Source organism: Pristiophorus japonicus, unplaced genomic scaffold (assembly GCF_044704955.1).
Source record: "Pristiophorus japonicus isolate sPriJap1 unplaced genomic scaffold, sPriJap1.hap1 HAP1_SCAFFOLD_75, whole genome shotgun sequence".
NCBI classification, from domain to species: Eukaryota; Metazoa; Chordata; class Chondrichthyes; family Pristiophoridae; genus Pristiophorus; species Pristiophorus japonicus.
The window spans coordinates 53,973-59,594 of NW_027254666.1; the positions used below are offsets into that span (position 1 = coordinate 53,973).

Below are 5,622 nucleotides of genomic sequence, written 5' to 3' on the forward strand. Positions count from 1 at the left end.
ATGCGCTTTAGCCGCTCCGAGACATACTTGACCTTTGCACCAGGGAGGCAACAAACAATCCTGGAGTCTCGTTTGCGCCCGCAGAAACGCCAAACTATTCGCCTTACAATAGAATCCCCTATCACTATAGCTCTCCCACACTTTTTCCTGCCGTCCTGTGCAGAAGAGCCAACCCTGGTGCCATGGACGGCTGCTGCTGCCTTCCCCTGATGAATGATCTCCCCCAACAGTACCCAAGGTGGTGTATCTGTTTTGGAGAGAGATGGCTGCAGGGGACACCTGCAGTACCTTCCTTCCACTGCTCTTTTTTTTGGTCACCCATCCCTTATCTGCCTGAATAACCTTTACCTGTGGTATGACCAACTCACTAAACATACTATTCACGACTTCCTCAGCATCGCGGATGCTCCAGAGTGAATCCATGTGCAGCTCCAGTGCCACAATGTGGTCTGCCAGGAGCTACAGCTGGATACACTTCCTGCACATGCAGTCGTCAGGGATGCTGGAAGCGTCGCTGTCTTCCCACATAGCTCGGGTGGAGCATGACACAAGTCTGGGCTCTCCTGCCATGACTTAACCCTTAAATTAATTAATTTTTCAACAATGACAAGGTTTCTTACTGCTAAGAACAAGAAGAAAGAAAAATGAAAGGTAAACTACGCACTACTCAACCAGCCAATCACTAACCCTCTTGGTTGTGACGTTACCCTTCGATTACTTTAAACTTCTTTCTTACTTTTGATCCTGCACCAGCTGTAGCTCGCTGCTCGCTGCTCCTCCTCCAGCTACACCTCCGACTGCCGCCGATCCCCGACTCCTGCTGGGCCTTTATAGGGCGCTGCTCGATCCACCTTCCTGCTGCTCGAACGCCTGGACGACTGGAGACCAGCTCTGCTGCACGGATCTGGTGTACACACATATCGCAGTGTGGGCTGGCCCGTGCTGTCCCTGGGCCCCTAGCCCTGAACTCACCCCGCCCCTGGGCTCCGATCACAACCTCCCCAGTCTCTCGCTGTTCCTGCTGTACCTGCCCACGCTTCAATCACCGACCTGGACTTTGATGACATAACACTACGCTGCCGTCACCCTCCTACACCAGCTCGCGTTATACCTTGTCGTGGTACACCACCACGCTGCTCCCAGGCCGCCGCTCACCGCTCCTTTTATGGCCCCGACCTGCCGCTGGTGTTCTCCACGCAGCTCCCAGCAAATCCAGTTACACCCCGTGTCACCGCACAATTCTCAGCTGTGATTGTAAGCTGACTATATTTAAAGCTATCGCAGAGACTGCAAGCAGTGTTCCCTGGTAGTCTAGTGGTTAGGGTCTGGTGCTCTCACTGCTGTGGTCTGGGTTTGATTCTCGGTCACAGAAAGCATTTTTACAAAGCAAGTTGACAAAAATAATTGAAGTCTGTGAGATACTGAATAATTGTTTCAATCATCATTAATCCACCCACATGTGTTGCACACTGAAGGAAATACAAATAAGTTTGCCGAGTGACTGTTAAAGTTTAATACATTTTTATACAACCGTAGAATCAGCAGAAAAACATGATATTCAGCCCATAGTACCTAATAAATAGCCCATAGTACAAGAGTAAGGAAGTCTTGCTACAATTGTACAGGGCCCTGGTGAGACCACACCTGGAGTACTGGACACAGTTTTGGTCTCCTTATCTGAGGAAGGATATATTTGCCTGGGAGGTGGTACAACGGAGGTTCACCAGATTGATTCCTGGAATGAGAGGACTGTCCTATGATGAGAGATTGTGTAGAATATGCCGATGCTCTCTGGAGTTCAGAAGAAAGAGAGGTGATCTCATTGAAATGGACAATATTCTGAAGGGGATTGACAGGGTAGCTGTTGAGAAGCCCGGCTAGCTCAGTCGGTAGAGCATGAGACTCTTAATCTCAGGGTCGTGAGTTTGAGCCCCACGTTGGGTGATTAATTTTCCTTAAATCTTATGTTGTTTTCACGGGGAAACATTATTAATGAACCTATAATCTTCTTTTGCACAATGAAAGAAATGCGAACTGAGGGAGAGTTGATAATTTAATCATTTGTTCTGTGCTCTGCATAAGAACACAAGAACCAGGAGCTGGAGTCGGACATTTGGCCCTTTGAGCCTGCCTTCTTTGCACTGAAACAACTTATAACCGTGTTTTTAAATTTGCAGTGCCAGATATTTCGAAGGCACTTTTCAATACTTCACAAAACCATTGCTTTCGCGGCAGCCACCCGGGATCGAGGCCGTTTCTGAAGTAACTTTGATATTACCGTTTGTCGTTGAAGTGGAGTAATTTTATGAAGTTCGATGGATGTCCCAATGCACTTCAGAGTGGTGTCAAAACAAATCAGTTTGTAATTAAATACAATTAATGTCAGGAGTGGGTTTCAAACCCATGCCTCAAGAGGAAACTACAACCTTAACGCAGCGCCTTAGACCGCTCGGCAATCCTGACTGGTGAATGAAATAGTTGCAAATTATTACTCTGGAAACTTTCAGACCGGGTGCTTGTTCAGTGTTGCTGGAAGGCCCAGTGACTAGGATATCCTCTCCTCCAGGGTTTTCCTGAGCGTGTGCTCGGTGTCCGGGGAGCTTTGGCCCGGGTCCGAGGTAGCTTGCATCATGCGACAATGTGACCCGGACTGCTTTTGTTCAATTTTATCGCACACAAGTTTTTGTTTCAAAAATAATATTTCTGCCTGGGATCAAACTAAGGTCATTTCGCATGTGAGACAAATGTGATAACCACCACACTACAGAAACTACTGCTTAGCTCAGTGCCCAGAGAGAAGTGTTCAGCAACAAGCTGAAATGCTCAATCCCTCTCTGTGCAAAAAGTTCCTTTTACAAACATTTCTCTGACCGGAACTGCACAAATCAAAAATGTTCTCCTTTCCATGTGATGAAGCTCCCCAATTTCCGCCTCTGTAATTTTCTGGACAAGGACAAGGACTGAAAGTGCTTTGCGATCAGAAAATTGCCGGAACCGCTGTGGATAATGACAGGACTTTTGATGGTTGACGGCATCTATGTGAATTGCTCTGCATCAATAATTAGCAGAGTGTAAAGAGGGGAAACTGACGTTATGGATGAGAAAAGACCGAGCCAAATTGTAATGTTGGAGATGGTTTTGTTGTTTTGGGAAAAGTTTCCAATTTTTTGCTATGGTTGGTTCCATGGTGTAATGGTCAGCACTCTGGATTCTGAATCCAGTGATTTAAGTTCAAATCTTGGTGGATCTGAATTCATGTTGTCCCAGCTGCTGAAAATTTGGGATCAACAAGTGAAAGACACCTGGTGCTGGTGGCCAGTTTTGTTGCCTTTGTCAATGAGGCTTGATCAACAAGTCTCGTTGTCAAATCATGTGCTCAACCGACAATTACCTGTTACAAACGAGTTTGTTGTCGAATGCGGCCTTTATCTGCAGAGCATAAAGAGGGGAAACTGACACATCCTGTGAAGATGCCCCACTTTCGAACATTCATTTGATGAATATTGTCTAAACTCACACTGATGATGCCGATGATTGCGCCCACAATGCCAACAGGGTGAAATCTGGATCGAAGCAGTTGGCGGGCTCTGAGCAGCGGCAGGTTTCGTGTAAGCAGCTCTGCCCGAAAACGGCGCCATCTTGTTTGCAGTACTTGCCGTGGAACTCTGACTCATCGATAATATCTGCCTCAAATTATCATCCGTCGTCATGCAAGCCTGGGCAGTTGCGATGGCCTTTTTCAAATCCAGCATCTCTGCAGCCAACAGCTTCCTGAGGATCGCATCATGGCTGATGTCCAGCACGAAGACATCACGCAGCATGTCTTCCAGCATGTTCCTGAACTTACACGGCTCAGCAAGACGGCGCAGGTCAGCAATAAATCCCGACACATCCTCACCCTCAGCACGAACATGTGTGTAGAAACGGTAGCATGATATGATGATCCCCTCTGTGGCTTCAGATGGTTACCCACCAACGTACACAATTCTTCATACACTTTTTCCACCGAAATTATTGGCGAGAGAAGATTCTTTATGAGGCCGTAAATTTTCAGACCACAAACGGTGAGGAGAATTGCCCTGTGCTTAACTGTGTAGGTCTCTGCCTCCATGCTGTTGGCCACAAAATACTGATCCAGGCGGTCGACAAAATCTGCCCAATCCTCACCCTTCACAAATCTCTCCAGGATTTCCAATGTGCCCGTTGTGCATGCGAAGGGTCTTAAATATTTTCTTCGCCAATTGTAATGACTCAAGTGTCTTGTTGCTGTAAACTCACTCAGGTGCAACCTGATCCATCTTTATTCCAGCCCGAGAGTGTCTGTGTGACAAAGACACCCAGCTTAGAAACAGATGACCAAGCACGCATGCCACATGTGTAAACCCCAAGGTTCTGTGCTGGGGCCCCAGCTGTTTACACTGTACATTCATGATTTAGATGAGGGGATTAAATGTAGTATCTCCAAATTTGCGGATGACACTAAGTTGGGTGGCAGTGTGAGCAGCGAGGAGGATGCTGTGAGGCTGCAGAGCGACTTGGATAGGTTAGGTGAGTGGGCAAATGCATGGCAGATGAAGTATTATGTGGATAAATGTGAGGTTATCCACTTTGGTGGTAAAAACAGAGAGACAGACTATTATCTGAATGGTGACAGATTAGGAAAAGGGGAGGTGCAAAGAAACCTGGGTGTCATGGTACATCAGTCATTGAAGGTTGGCATGAAGGTGCAGCAGGCGGTTAAGAAAGCAAATGGCATGTTGGCCTTCATAGCAAGGGGTTTTAAGTACAGGGGCAGGGAGGTGTTGCTACAGTTGTACAGGGCATTGGTGAGGCCACACCTGGAGTATTGTGTACAGTTTTGGTCTCCTAACCTGAGGAAGGACATTCTTGCTATTGAGGGAGTGCAGCGAAGGTTCACCAGACTGATTCCCGGGATGGCGGGACTGACCTATCAAGAAAGACTGGATCAACTGTGCTTGTATTCACTGGAGTTCAGAAGAATGAGAGGGGACCTCTTAGAAACATTTAAAATTCTGACGGGGTTAGACAGGTTAGATGCAGGAAGAATGTTCCCAATGTTGGGGAAGTCCAGAACCAGAGGTCACAGTCTAAGGATAAGGGGTAAGCCATTTAGGACCGAGATGCGGAGGAACTTCTTCACCAAGAGAGTGGTGAACCTGTGGAATTCTCTACCACGGAAAGTTGTTGAGGCGAATTCACTAAATATATTCAAAAAGGAGTTAGATGAGGTCCTTACTACTAGGGGGATCAAGGGGTATGGCGAGAAAGCAGGAATGGGGTACTGAAGTTGAATGTTCAGCCATGAACTCATTGAATGGCGGTGCAGGCTAGAAGGGCCGATTGGCCTACTCCTGCACCTATTATCTATGTTTCTATGTTTCTACCTCGACTGCGGCGCCCTCTGGTGTCTGGTGACCCCCAAGCATTAATATGTATCAACCCCTCGAGCCTATTCCTCCAGTCAATGAGATTGTGGCTGATCTGTGTCCTCACGCCTTGGCTCCATATCCCGTAATACCCTTGGCTAGAAAACCTTAATCTACCTCTGATTTAAAATTATTCATTGAGATAGCATCTGCTGCATTTTGTGGGAGAGAGCTC

General features: G+C 47.1%; 1 non-coding gene across 1 annotated transcript; it reads left to right on the forward strand.

Annotated features, from left to right (window-relative positions):
* Positions 1-1,871: 1,871 nt before the first annotated feature.
* trnak-cuu (transfer RNA lysine (anticodon CUU)) lies at positions 1,872-1,944 on the forward strand. Its single transcript has one exon. It is a non-coding gene; the product is annotated as a tRNA-Lys (tRNA).
* Positions 1,945-5,622: the final 3,678 nt, after the last annotated feature.